The sequence below is a fragment of the Hemibagrus wyckioides genome, linkage group LG06, assembly GCF_019097595.1.
Source record: "Hemibagrus wyckioides isolate EC202008001 linkage group LG06, SWU_Hwy_1.0, whole genome shotgun sequence".
NCBI lineage: Eukaryota > Metazoa > Chordata > Actinopteri > Siluriformes > Bagridae > Hemibagrus > Hemibagrus wyckioides.
In genome coordinates, this window is record NC_080715.1 from 8243261 (window position 1) to 8257652 (window position 14392).

The window sequence follows — 14392 nt, forward strand, 5'->3', positions numbered from 1 at the left end:
TAGAGCTGCTTTGTGACAATGTTGATTGTTTAATGTGATATCATATAAATTAAATTGAATATTTATATATTAATAGATATATTAATCTAGTCACTATCTATTTAGTGCCCACCAACCAGTATTACAATGAATACTGTAACAGGGGATTGGCTGGATCCATGTGCGATGTGAAAGACAACATTTTCATCTCTGCATGTTCTTCCTGTACTTTGGGGGTTTCCTCCATGTACTCTGGTTTCCTCCCCCAGTCCAAAGTCATGCATTGTAGGCTGACTGGCATCTCTAAATTGTTGAATGAGTGCAAGTGTGTGTGTGTATGTGTGTGTGTGTGTGTATGTGTGTGATTGTGCCCTGCAATGAGTTGGCACCCTGTCCAGGGTGTCCCATGACTTGTGCCTCGAGTCCTCTGGAATAGACTCCAGGCTCCCTGTGACCCTGAGTAGGATAAGTGCTACAGAAAATAGATAGATGGACGGATGGATAATTTAATATGATTTGTTTGTCTCTTATTTTAATACATACTGTTATTTTAGACACAAATCTAAACTAAATGTCACTGCACATACACATTTCCTTTGAGATGAGTGTGGTATGATTTAAACCACCACAGAATCACTCAGACATGACTACACTCAAGGGCACAGAGCTAATTACGGTAGCTGGGTCATAGAGCATCGAGTCTACTGAGAGGTTGTAGCTGGCGCCTTTCCATTTCCATATGACCACTCAAGGTTGTAACTGGTGTGATGGTATTAATGGAGTGAGGAAATCCTCTGGCCTGAATTAAATCTTCAAGAACCTAGGCATAGATATATGGCCCTAATTCATGGCTCAGAGAGCCTTTTGTCCTTGAATTGTCCCTTCCAAGGACTTTTTTTCCCCAAAGTATATTTCAGATGGAGCTTGTCCTTGTCTTAATTAACGATCTAACACATTGGGGTTGTCAATTATTCAAAATCTGTACGACTCATTGAGACACTGGCATTTCTGAATATACTTAAATGTGACATGAATGAAGAGAACTGAGAGACAGAAATGGTGACAGAGATAGGACAGCTGGAGACGCTGACTCACTGAAGAAATATCGGTCGATTTTCCCATTAAAGTAATAAAGGAAAGTTTCACACAGAATCACAGACGAAAGGCAGATGCACAAGGAGCCTTGATACATTTGTTCATAAGAGCAGCAAGATGTTTTGGGTCTAACGTGCCAGAACTCTCATTGATAATCTAAGAAAACAAGAAGAGCAGGAAGAACTGTATTATTATATAAGCACTCGAAACGCCTACGTGCAGTTTTCAAATCTTGTCATTCAAGCCAAGTTGTCAGGTCAAGGAGGTTTTTATTGTTATCCCATCAATCCCATTTAATTGTAGAGAGGGGGAGGAAATATCGTTCCTCAAGAAATTTTTTATTATGCAACACAATAGACTGCCGGAGTACAGTGCATTGAACTATATAAAGGGAATAAAGTGTAGATAAGATAAGAAAAACAGTGCAGTACAATAGATTCATTTTGCTGCAGGCTTGATTTTGCTGTGTTTTATTTCAAAATGTCGAGATTTTTTGCACCAATCTTCCTCAACTCAAGCTGTGTCCCAAATGACATACCATGCACTACACACTTACACTATGCACTCTAGCATCTAGTGTATGAAGTTTAGAAGTGTCATACAGTGTCAAATGGAACACTAATGACAGGAAGTATAAGTCATTTCTCAGTCGATGGTGAATGACGTCAAATGCTTTAGCAAAAAATGTGTCGTCGGCCATCTTGAAAAAATTTTCTCATCCGGCATCCACACCTGGTAGCCCCGCCCCTTTTACCCTATTTAAGCAAAGTACCTTGAATTGGTGAAAATCCTCCTTTTAAACTCCTACCACTGAAGATACATGTTTCTATAATAGATGTACTCATGTTCAACACACGTGAATCGAAGGGGCTGCGATCACATCACACAACGTAATCTGCAGCCATTTTGAAAAATTACTCCTCCGGACGCTTGATTTGGCGTGCTTGGATCACAAAATCGTGAAATCATAAAGGAACTGGGTAAAGCATAGGACAGTAGTGGCAGTAGTATATAGTACAGAAAACAAAAAAATAGCCAATTTTACCATTTGTAATTGACTACAGTATTAAAAATGACAATCACGACCCACATTCAGTCGAAATACTCTTCGATTCATGTACAGCAAAGATGATCACAGAAAATAATTACATCTATCTTCGCTGGTAGGATAATGTGTAATTTCACCAATTCAAGTACAAAAAAGAAAAAAAAATGCCTGTATCACAATATTTTTCAGGATAATGATAAGAATTGAGGATAATCAATTTAGAATATGACCAGTTCTGTGCTCTTAGAGAAATGCGCTTATACGTACAGAGATAATGTTTAAAACCATCACTAATCCAGCTAATCTGCCTGGATACTGAATCAGCATCAGATCAGACTAGGGTGACTGTCCTGACGTGGCAGGATTTGGTTGTGAAAATCAGACCAAAATTTATCGCAAGCCAGCTCTATTGTCAGAATCGCTTCTATTATTGAAGTATGATGTGAGAATTGCAGTGAAAGTGAAAAATAAAATGCACTGAAAAAAAACCTTTAGGATGGAGGAAGAGTGGTGGAATATTTTAAGTGTCCTTGATGGAGGGGAGAAGGACCCCCAAGAGACCATTTGTTCTTTGTTGTTCATTTTCACAATTGCTGGAGAGTCTTACCATACTGATCAGAATGATGGGGAGAGAGAGAGAGAGAGAGAGAGAGAGAGAGAGAGAGAGAGAGAGAAAGAGAAGATAAGTGAAATTATTAAGCAGAGAGATCACAACAACAAGAACTCAGCACAGTGAAGGACGAGTGAAAACGGAGACAGGAAAGAAACAGGACAGGAGAAAGAGCAACAGTAAGAAAATATAAGAGTGATATATCGAAGGGAGAGAGAAATTGCAGGGAGAGAAACAGAGAGGAAGACACAAGCCGAAAAGAGAAATAGGGTTCTTTTATCCAAGTCAGATCTAACAACAATAATTCACTCCAATCAGTCTGCTGCAGCGTTCCGACCTGTGCTGCAGCCGCTGAGCAAATTCCAATGTATTACCCATGAAATTGGTGCAATATTGAAAATGATAACATACAAGCTTCACACTGAGTTGCCAGTTTATTAGGTACACACAAGTAGTAGCTCACTGGATCTTCAGTGGACTTGGCCTGTGTTCGTGTAGAAATTGGGCTACAATTTTATACAATGAAGAAATAACTGCTCCCGCTCCAATAAATTCTAACAGCTTCACAGTGTTCAGTAAACACCGTGCATTGAAGGCTGTGCATTGAAAACACCGAAGCAACTGTATTTATAGTGATGTGCCTAAGCTGCCGAATGCACTATTTCAAGAATGTGAGGAATTTAAGGAATTTAATTGCTGAAGACCGGTGTGGGTTCAAATCTGATACATTTTAGTGCCAAATGTTAATGCTCTGTATTTTATTTTATTGTTTGACATTTACGTTTACATTTATTTATTTAGCTTACAATTTTATCCAAAGCGACTCACACATGAGGGGGGGTATTTAGAGATTAGTTAAGTGCTTTTTCGAGAGGGGTGGACCTGTAGCTGATAGACTAGAAGGATAAGAGGTAAAATCCTGAGCTTTCTGAAGTGGCCACTATTGGCACCTTGAATAAGTCCTTTAGTTGTATAGTTGTTATTTGCTATGGATATACGATCATGTCAAACAAATGAACGCAAATTTCAGAGTTAGCGTCTTGCTTCTGGATTTATTTAATGATGACTATGACGTGCATTATCAGTGTGGATTATAGCCAGTAAATTGTGTCACCAATGACCATGCTCCATTTAGATGCTCTTCAGTGGGTATAAGGAGACCTAATATAATGCCGGGATACATTCCCTAGCTCCTCCATCCATCCATATATAGTTCTATATAGCTTATTCTATACAGAGTCACAAGGAGCCTGTAGTCTATCTCAGGGGACTCGTGAAACAAGGCAGGGGAAACCCTAGCCAGTGTGCCAACCTAACACAGGGCACAAACACAGACAGTTCTGAGATACCAGTCAGTCTAGCCAATGGGAAGTGCTTTTGTTATTCCTTATCTGTAAGCAGCATACAATATGAAGACAGTTAAATCACAATCAAGTTAACTCACCACTTCACCTCGCTAATTTCCCCTTGGGGATCAATAAACATCTGTCCATTTATCTTTCTATCTACAGTGATGCTGTGAAATGAAATTATAGCAATAGCTAGTGTGGCTTATAACACTAAGCATATGAGGTATCCACACACACTGACGAGGATAAAGACTTAATCATGTAAGTTTCAGTTTTCTAGTATTATTTGAATAATGAATTGAAAAAGAGTACATATCCCTAGTCTATAGTTCAACCTTTTTTGTTATTCAATCATCCAAGAATGTGCCTTTTACTGGACTCTGGTCATCTAGCAGCAGTGTTTCTTTTTACTGTATCACTGTTTTTGTTTTTGGACAGATTTATAAAGCTATAGCAACAAGTAGAAAATGATGTTTGGGCATGGCTGGAAATTTTTCCCTTGTTTATTTTCTTGGTCAGAAATATCTGGGTGGTGTTGACCTTTCGGCTGCTCCCTACGTGTGTGAGGGGTCACCACAGCAGACCGACTGGTCCGCACAACAACTTGGCACAGGTTTGGGTTTTTTGTTGTTTTTTTTTTTTACACCAGATGCCCTTCCTGACACAACCCTCCTATTTTATCCAGGCTTGGGACCGGCACTGCATCCAGTGGCTGGGGTTTGGGCACTGGCTGGGAATTGAACCTGGGCCTTCTGCATGGTAGGCGAGAAACCTACCACTGAGTCACCAGCGCCATCAAAAAAATAAATATCTGAGTGGAAATTGTGGAAATCAGTACAGCACAAATAATACAGCAAACATGAAGCATGGCTGCACTCAAAAGTCATAATCCAAGTCCATGTTGGGGGTGAAAGCAGAGCCATGCAGAGTTAAACCCTGATAATCTCTAATCAGTAATGAAAAAAAAAACAGACAACCAGGAAACCGGGAACTAGGAATTACTGTGGATTGTGCAAATCAAGGCTAGGAATTAAGAAAAAATATAAAAAGACTTTTGTAAGAATAGAGAAAGTAATCAAAAAAGCTTTTTCTCTTTCTTTTCTGTCTCCGTTTTTACTCATCCTTCACTGTGCTGTATTCGTATTCTCATTGTCTTGATCTTTCTGCTTAATAATTTCAGTTTCCTTCACCCGAATCTCTCACTCTCTCTCTCTCTCTCTCTCTGAGCATCATTGCTCACTACATTCCCTTACTTGAAATAATGACATTTACTTTTCTAGTCTTTCAGACTAGAACTGTCAGCCAAACTTCATCTACAAATGTAAAATGTAAGTAGCTTGTTATCATATTCTGTAGCTCTCGAATTATTATTTTGACTATTTTTAACTTTATTTGAAGTTCTATATACAGGTTGTTTGAGTCCAACAACTTTTAATCAGTCATTTAATGACTTATTAAAAAGAAAATCCACTACTTAGCCTATGATCCTGCCTGAAATAACATGACAGAAAAAAAAAGATACTGGTCCTGTCTGCTGTGGAGTTGATAAATGCCAGTGATGACTTTTTACAACGCCAGTTCGCAGTCATGAGGCCGGAAATTGAGTCATCACTGTCACAAATTGTAGTAAGCCAGAGTCTTAACCTGTGCTCGTGTACACTATACACTGCTTCACCACCTAGACAGCTGAATGAGACGCACCCAGGAAGAGTTAATCAAGTATAGTCTCCGCCTCAGATGTCCTATCTACACACCGTGAGGTGAACATCTAATGCATCTTATTGGTTTGATTCTACAGGATTTCTGGGAGACGTGTGTCATGTTTTTTAACTTTACAATTGGAAACAAAGCCATCGTGACACTCTACTTCCTTCATGGAAGAAGGGAGCTGTTGTGTTTACCATGCTCACAAGTCACTCAGGTAAAGTAGTTGGACACCCAGGAAGCCTTCATGTCTGTCACCTTCTGGCTATCTCTTTTAGTTATGCTGTCATAGCTGCCTGCACTTTGAACATAATCTACATTGTCTTAAAACATCACATGATCACAAGCATACCAAATATATGTCTCTCTCTCTTTTCTCTCTCTGTCTGTCACTCCCAAGCTCCCAGCGTTGTAAGTTCCCAGAGTGACCACTTCTTCTTTCCAAGCCTGACTGATCCATCCAGATGCTCTACCCTTGGTAGGAATCTCGTCACCTGGTGGTGCTCACTACTGCTGTAGGTAGATCTGTGTGGACAGCCTGTGACCCAGGGGACTGCTGTGAATAGAACCACTTGGAGACTATCACACCGTCTCTGAACTCAGTCAGCTTTCGGCAGGAAGGAATTAGTGTGTAGTCTATAATGAACTCAGAAGCTACACTGACCTATTAGTTCGTCAAGAACTCTTGGTTGCTGTTGTAGAAAGGACATCATCAACATTTACATTATTTACTGTCCAGTGGCACCCAAATGAGGATGAGGCTCCCTTCTGAGTCTGGTGCCTCTCAAACTTTCTTATATCAAGATGAGTTTTTCCTCATCACCATCACCTCAGGCTTGCTCATTAGCGATAAATGTTAGGGATAAATAGTAACTTTATAATTTCATGGTATAGACTCACTAGTTTGCGCAAGCTTCTTAAATGAACTGATCTGTGGTTGCAAGCCAGTCTGTTTTTCTAGAGACATTGACTTTACATTTTTATGGCCAGTAATAGCTGATATGGAGTCCAGACCTTAGTCGGAAGGACTAGCTACGTAAGATTAAATCAAGTAAAATCCAATGGACAACGGTATCAAATAGGGAAATGAGGAACTGGGAAATGCTTGGGATCTTGGAAATGAAGGAATTAGAATTAACAAAAAAATACAATTAGGGTATCCAACAAGAATTAGAAAAAATAGAAAAATGATCAGAATAAAACATAGAACAGGTGAACACAATGGGGAAAAAAGCCAATGGAAGGACAGGGATGAAAGCAAGACCAATACAGAAAAACAACATGGTGTTTGTTCAGAGAATTAGAAATCAGTGACTAAATTAATAAATCATTAAATGCAACATTAATTAAGTGTGTCCATCATTTTTTTTTTTTTAAATCTTCTCTATCCCAGCTATCTAGAATAGTACAACAGCTCTTTTTGGCATCTCACAATAATCTTAATATTTTCTGTTCACATCCCACATTAAACAGTATGATAGTTCATTTTCTCAGGAACCCTTCAAAGGTTCTATGTGGAACCATTCAACAAATAGCTTCACTTTTAGCTCCCCCATAGAAAGCTCCAGCTCCGGCTCATCATGACCCTGAAATGGCTAAACAGTAAGAAAAATGAATGACTATATTTACATTTCCAGGACAGCTCTTCAGCACCACGGTTCAAAATCAGATAAGTTCTAATACACAATGAAGGATTAGGTTTACATTTACACGGCTGCTCTTTTCTACACACACTCCCCGATGATCTTTGTGTCGTACTGTGTGTGTCCTGTATTTATTCTGTATTTGGGTCTGCGTATTTATGTTCTGTATTTCACACAGTATACAGTATGTAGAGTCTGTATTGTGATTCTGTCTGCTCTTGTGCTCGCAGTCTCATCCTGTATCAGTAAAAAAATCTATTTCATTCAATGATTCAATCAGAGACCAGATCCTCTTTTTTTTGTACATATAGAAAGTATAAAAAATTAATATAATAAAAAATTAAATAAAATAACGATATTTTTCTGTATAAACTTGGACACATTTACTGTATAAAAAAACATATGTTATTATAAAAACATGTTATTATAAAAATATATTTCAAAAACAAATTTTGAGAAAAATTCTATTCCTTATTATTTATTTTTGTTTCATCTTGCTGGGTTTATTTTTAAGAGATCATGCTGGTTACCCGACAAAAGGCCATACTTAGAATTGGCAACCTAAGTGTATCAGTATTTACATGGAAAATGTTAGTCATTTGCACCTTTTTTGTTGTGTTCATGTTCAGCATTGAATGTCTTTGTCATTTCACACTCCGCACTCCATTACCTGCCTCCCAGGTTGCCAGATTTTTCTTGAGTAAAAATGTCCAAGATGGGGTTTTTCAATGTCTCAATGTTTTTTTATTTTAATGTAGTTATTTTAGTGATTTTGACAGCAAAGAAATTTATTTTTAATATATCATTTATATATACACTATATTGCCAAAAGTATTTGCTCACCTGCCTTGACTCGCATATGAACTTAAGTGACATCCCATTCCTAATCCATAGGGTTCAATATGACGTCAGTCCACCTTTTGCAGCTATAACAGCTTCAATTCTTCTGGGAAGGCTGTCCACAAGGTTTAGGAGTGTGTTTATGGGAATTTTTGACCATTCTTCCAGAAGCGCATTTGTGAGGTCACACACTGATGTTGGACGAGAAGACCTGGCTCTCAGTCTCCGCTCTAATTCATCCCAAAGGTGTTCTATCGGGTTGAGGTCAGGACTCTGTGCAGGCCAGTCAAGTTCATCCACACCAGACTCTGTCATCCATGTCTTTATGGACCTTGCTTTGTGCACTGGTGCACAGTCATGTTGGAAGAGGAAGGGGTCAGCTCCAAACTGTTCCCACAAAGTTGGGAGCATGGAATTGTCCAAAATGTCTTGGTATGCTGAAGCATTCAGAGTTCCTTTCACTGGAACTAAGGGGCCAAGCCCAGCTCCTGAAAAACAACCCCACACCATAATCCCCCCTCCACCAAAGTTTACACTTGGCACAATGCAGTCAGACAAGTACCGTTCTCCTGGCAACCACCAAACCCAGACTCGTCCATCAGATTGCCAGATGGAGAAGCGCGATTCGTCACTCCAGAGAACGCGTCTCCACTGCTCTAGAGTCCAGTGGCGGCGTGCTTTACACCACTGCATCCGACGCTTTGCATTGCACTTGGTGATGTATGGCTTGGATGCAGCTGCTCGGCCATGGAAACCCATTCCATGAAGCTCTCTGCGCACTGTTCTTGAGCTAATCTGAAGGCCACATGAAGTTTGGAGGTCTGTAGCGATTGACTCTGCAGAAAGTTGGCGATCTCTTCACACTATGCGCCTCAGCATCCGCTGACCCCGCTCCGTCAGTTTACGTGGCCTACCACTTCGTGGCTGAGTTGCTGTCGTTCCCAAACACTTCCACGTTCTTATAATACAGCTGACAGTTGACTGTGGAATATTTAGGAGCGAGGAAATTTCACAACTGGATTTGTTGCACAGGTGGCATCCTATCACAGTTCCACGCTGGAATTCACTGAGCTCCTGAGAGCGACCCATTCTTTCACAAATGTTTGTAAAAAACATTGTCTGCATGCCTAGGTGCTTGATTTTATACACCTGTGGCCATGGAAGTGATTGGAACACCTGATTCTGATTATTTGGATGGGTGAGCGAATACTTTTGGCAATATAGTGTATATATATATTATTTATATATAGACCACCATCTTTAAATGCAATAATATGCATTAAAATGAAAAATAAAAAAGATGATTAAAAAGGATTAAAATTATATATATATAGTATAATAGTCTTTTAATCCTTTTTAATCATCTTTTTTATTTTTCATTTTAATGCATATTATTGCATTTAAAGATGGTGGTCTATACATATATATATACGTATATATGTATATGAATGGGAAGATGGTATTCTAAGAAACTAAAATTTAGTAGGAGTCACTGACATATTGCTGCATTAATTACACAATTACAATTATCACTGCAAAGGAAACCCCTAGAGCATGGGGAGAACATCCACACAAACTCCACACACAGCAGAGACAGCATTTGAACCCTGGAGGTGCGAGGCAAACCACAAAGCCACCATGCAGGACCAAAACTAAAACAGAATAACATGGCAAAACACACAGTGATTGTCAGCTAGGAAACTACAAGATTTATGGGGGTAACCAATTCTAATATTTGAAAAATTGTTGCAGCTTCTTAACCTTTTGGCTAAGTCCATGTTGTGTTCTTTAGTCTTTTTTTTTTTGGTTTATTTTTGGGACAGTGGTAGCTCAAGGCTCTGGGTTGTTGATCAGAAGATCGGGGTTCAAGCCCCTGCACCACCACGCTGCCACCGTTGGGCCCCTGAGCAAAGTCCCCAACCTCCTCTGGCTGACCCTGTGTTCTGACCCCAAATCCCCAAGGATGGGATAGGCGAAGAAAGGATTTCACTGTATGTATTTCAATGTATATGTGACAAATAAAGCCTACTTAACTTCAGACTCTACAAAAACAATCCATTTCATGGTGGCTCATGTCGGGCCCTATCACGCCAACTTGGTATGGATTATTTTACGCCTATTTGTGTTACGCCTTACATAACAACTAGCATTCTTAAGAGCACGACTCATTTCAACAGAGTCTCTCAGGCACTCAATGCAGAGCAGGAACCCACATCCCAGACCACTGAGTCTACTGAGAACAAGCTGCTGTCCCTTTACCATTTCCAATGACCACTCAAGAATGTTAAATGTGTAATAGAGACATTCTTGTGTCTTAGGCTGTCCTCTAGCTTAAATCACCTACTTTAAAACCTCAGAAAACATTACGTAAACATCCAGCCTCGTATTTATACAGCGTGTTCCTGAGGACTGCAGCACTACTTATCCTTGGCTCTAAGGGCTTTTTTTGGCTGTTATTCATGATTACAATCTGCCATGGACTTGTACAAACAGGCAGTTCGAATCTGATTTGTTGGCATAACCAGAATGAGTAGTTTGTTCTGCAAAGACATTATTGTGTGAATTTCGTTCAGTACTTTGTTAAGTCGGATATTTGAAAAACACAGTATGTGCTTTCTTCTACTTTCATCTTCTTGCTTAAGAACCATGGGCAGAGTTTAAGTACTAGGCAGAACAGTGAGTAGCACCTCATTGACACCTCATAGCTACAAGGTCCCAGGTTCGATCCACAGCTCATGATTACCGTCTGTGTGGAGTTTTGCAAGTTCTTGTCAAATCTTGTGGGAAATGATAGCTTAGTGATTAAGACATTAGACTATTGAGTGGAAGGTCATAAGTTCAAATCCCAGGACTGCTAAGCAGCTGCTGATGGGCCTTAACGCTCAACTGTTCAGTTGAATAAATGAGATAATTCTAAGTCTATCCATTCTCTACACTGCTTATCCCACTGGCTTATCCTACTGTGTCACAGGGAATCTGGAGCCTATCCCAGGAGACTCTGGGCACAAGGCAGGAAGACCTTGGACAGGATGCCAGTCTATATTAGGGCACAATTGCACACTCATTCTGACATTACAGACAATTTCAGGCTACAGTGCATGTCTTTGGATTTGGGGTGGAAACCGGAGTCAGGATAATGGTGTTATAATCCTAGGTTTCCTCTGGGTTCTCCAGTTTCTCCTCACCTCCCCATAAAACCACAGCTCCTCCAGTATTTCCAGACAAACCACACCAGGAAAGTCCATAATCCTTGTATTTTTTAGCTCACACACAAAGAGCTGCAACCTCATTTACAATCTGATCCTGTCATTATTGACTTCCCCAAAGAACGCACAAGCCCTAACACACAGTGGCAAGAGCACTGCACAGAGCAGGATGTGATCGTCACTATGGCAATAATCACCTTGGAGATGTTTGACCTTCATAATCCCGTCAATCAAATCACCTTATGTGTTTGCAATTCATTAAAGCTGCATTTGGAGACCAGCGAGGACAAGTTTATTAATATTAATACTGTAATGATGAGGAATATCACACACACAAAAAAAACAACACAAGGATGATCTCATGAACTACTCCATATTCACTTTAAAATATAACAGCAAAACGCTTGTCGGGGGAAGGTATTGAAATGATATTCAAAACACATTGTCGTGACTGCAGTCGTCACGCTGATGATAATGCTTATCAGATCAGACTTTTTATTATATTTTAGACATCAGTACAATGAAGGCTCCTGCCATGTGTTCATCTTTCCACCACACACAACTCAGAGCCCGAGTCTGTTCTTCTATGGTTTGTTTGGATATTGTGTTTATGTTTAGATGTCTGTCTATGCCTGTTCATGTATGTTTATGTATGTCTATGTCTGTTTACGTCTGAGTCTTTCTGTCTGTGTATGTCTGTGTTCTTTTATGTCTTTTTGTCTGACCAGATTTATCTGTCTATATCTATCCAAGTGTCTGCCTGCCTGCCTATCTGTATGCCTGCTTACCTATCTGTCTGTCTGTCTAGCTGCCTATCTGTCTGTCTGTCTGCCGGCCTGCCTATTTGTCTGTTTAGATGCCTGTCTGTTTGCTTGCCTATCTATCGATCAATCTATCTGTCTGTATGTCTAGCTGCCTGTCTGCCTGCTTGCCTATCTGTTTGTTTAGCTGCCTGTCTGTCTGCTTGCCTATCTGTCTAACTGCCTGTCAGCATGCCTGCCTATCTGTCTGTTTAGATGCCTGTCTGTTTACTTGCTATCGATCCATCTATCTGTCTGTATGGCTAGCTGCCTGTCTGTCTGACTGCCTGTCTGTTTAGCTGCCTGTCTGTCTGCTTGCGTATCTGACTGCCTGCCTGCCTATTTATCTTCCTGTCTGTCTGCTTGCGTATCTGACTGCCTGCCTGCCTATTTATCTTCCTGTCTGTCTATCTGTCTGTTTAACTGTCTGTCTGTCTGCCTGTCTGTCTAGTTGTCTACCTGTATGTCTAGCTGTCTGCTTGCCTTTCTGACTATCTGCCTGCCTGTCTGTCTGCATGAAATGAGTCCCAAAAGCCCCTGGTATGAGGTGTGCATTTTGTGTGTGTGTGGTTGTGTGTGTATGTGTGTGTGTGTGTGTGTGTGTGGTTGTACATACAGAACAAAAATATCTGTTAGTTTTTAGACTGGTTGTCCCCTTGCTGGTCCCCAGTAGAAAAGCATATGTATAAAAAATAGAGCTTCAGATCTGGGTTCTTAAATGAAGCACATCATTAGTTAGCTACATTAATAATTATCAAATGTTTTTACAATGTTTTGAGTTCATGGGAGTCTAATTTGTTTTCCTCTCACATTTCCAACGTCCTATTTGTTGACATTTTAAATAAGTCATTTCCACCAAAGGGAACATTCAAGTTAAATGAAAACCTTCACCGTGCCCGAGATCGCAGCTTATGTTACCTTACTTTAGCGATGTCTTTCACAGTGCCACTGAAAAAACGTAGATGCCCCGGGCACTCGAACATTTGATACGTACTGTATGTCACATGATCTCCCACCCACACACCTTGCCATTCAAAAATGTAACAGGCAGCGCATTAAAACTTAAAAACCTTAAACCACGGTGGTGATGATCCCTTCCAGTGCCGGAAAGAGTGAAGTGTATCTGTTCGAACATTCACAAAAGACTAACGATCTAATAAATACGATTCGGTCATTTACTAACACTTGGGTTTAATCCTGTATTAAGCTGAGAGAGGCTCCACGTCATCTGACGTCAGAGAAACTGTTGGCTCGCAGCTTTATGGAAACATTTCTTGTCCACTTTGGTCACTTAATGAAAATTATTTTCGAGCCTCAAACGCTTAGACGGTATTTATCCAGTGAAATGCTGCTCAGTGATGCTATAAATGAGGAACTGCTAAACATTTCTAGAGCAAACACACGACTTATGCGCTACTGTGACGCGTTAAGGAAAGAGTGTAATGAATGCAATACCAATTTAAATCTAGTTTAATCATGTTTTGGTGCTTATCATGATAATCTGTCATTACATAATTAATCGTGATGTGTTGGCTTTTCAAACATAAGCCTTTCAGCTCTGAAGCCTGATGACGCTGGAATGTAATTAATAAAATGAGACCGTGCTCTGTGCTAAATCAGGAGTTCTTAACTTGATGAGCATATTCAGGGTGTATTAGAGTGTTCTACCTACACATCACGTAATTAAACCCAGGATGAGGTTGTTTATTAATGTCTGTTAAAGTGATCGCAATCATGAAATGGGGGTGTCGGATAGAGTTGGGTGGAAAACAGTGAGCTAGCATCGGTGACTTACAGCACAGAAAATCCACAGTGTAGAAAATAAAAACAACGAGACATAATGGGACAAAATACTGATGATGCTATAAGGAAATGTGTCATGACTTAGTATTTTCAGCAACAGAGAGAGTGAGAGAGAGAGAAAGTGAGAGAGAGAGAGAGATTAGAAAATAAAGACAACAAGACAATATAGGAGAAAATACTGAGGGAGAGAGAGGGACCGAGAGAGGGAGAGTGTAAAAGAGAGAGAGAGATAGGTAAAGAGAGGGAAGAGAGGGAGTGAGGGAGGGAGAGGGTATAAGAGAGAGAGAGAGAGAGAGAGAGAGAGAGGAGATAGAT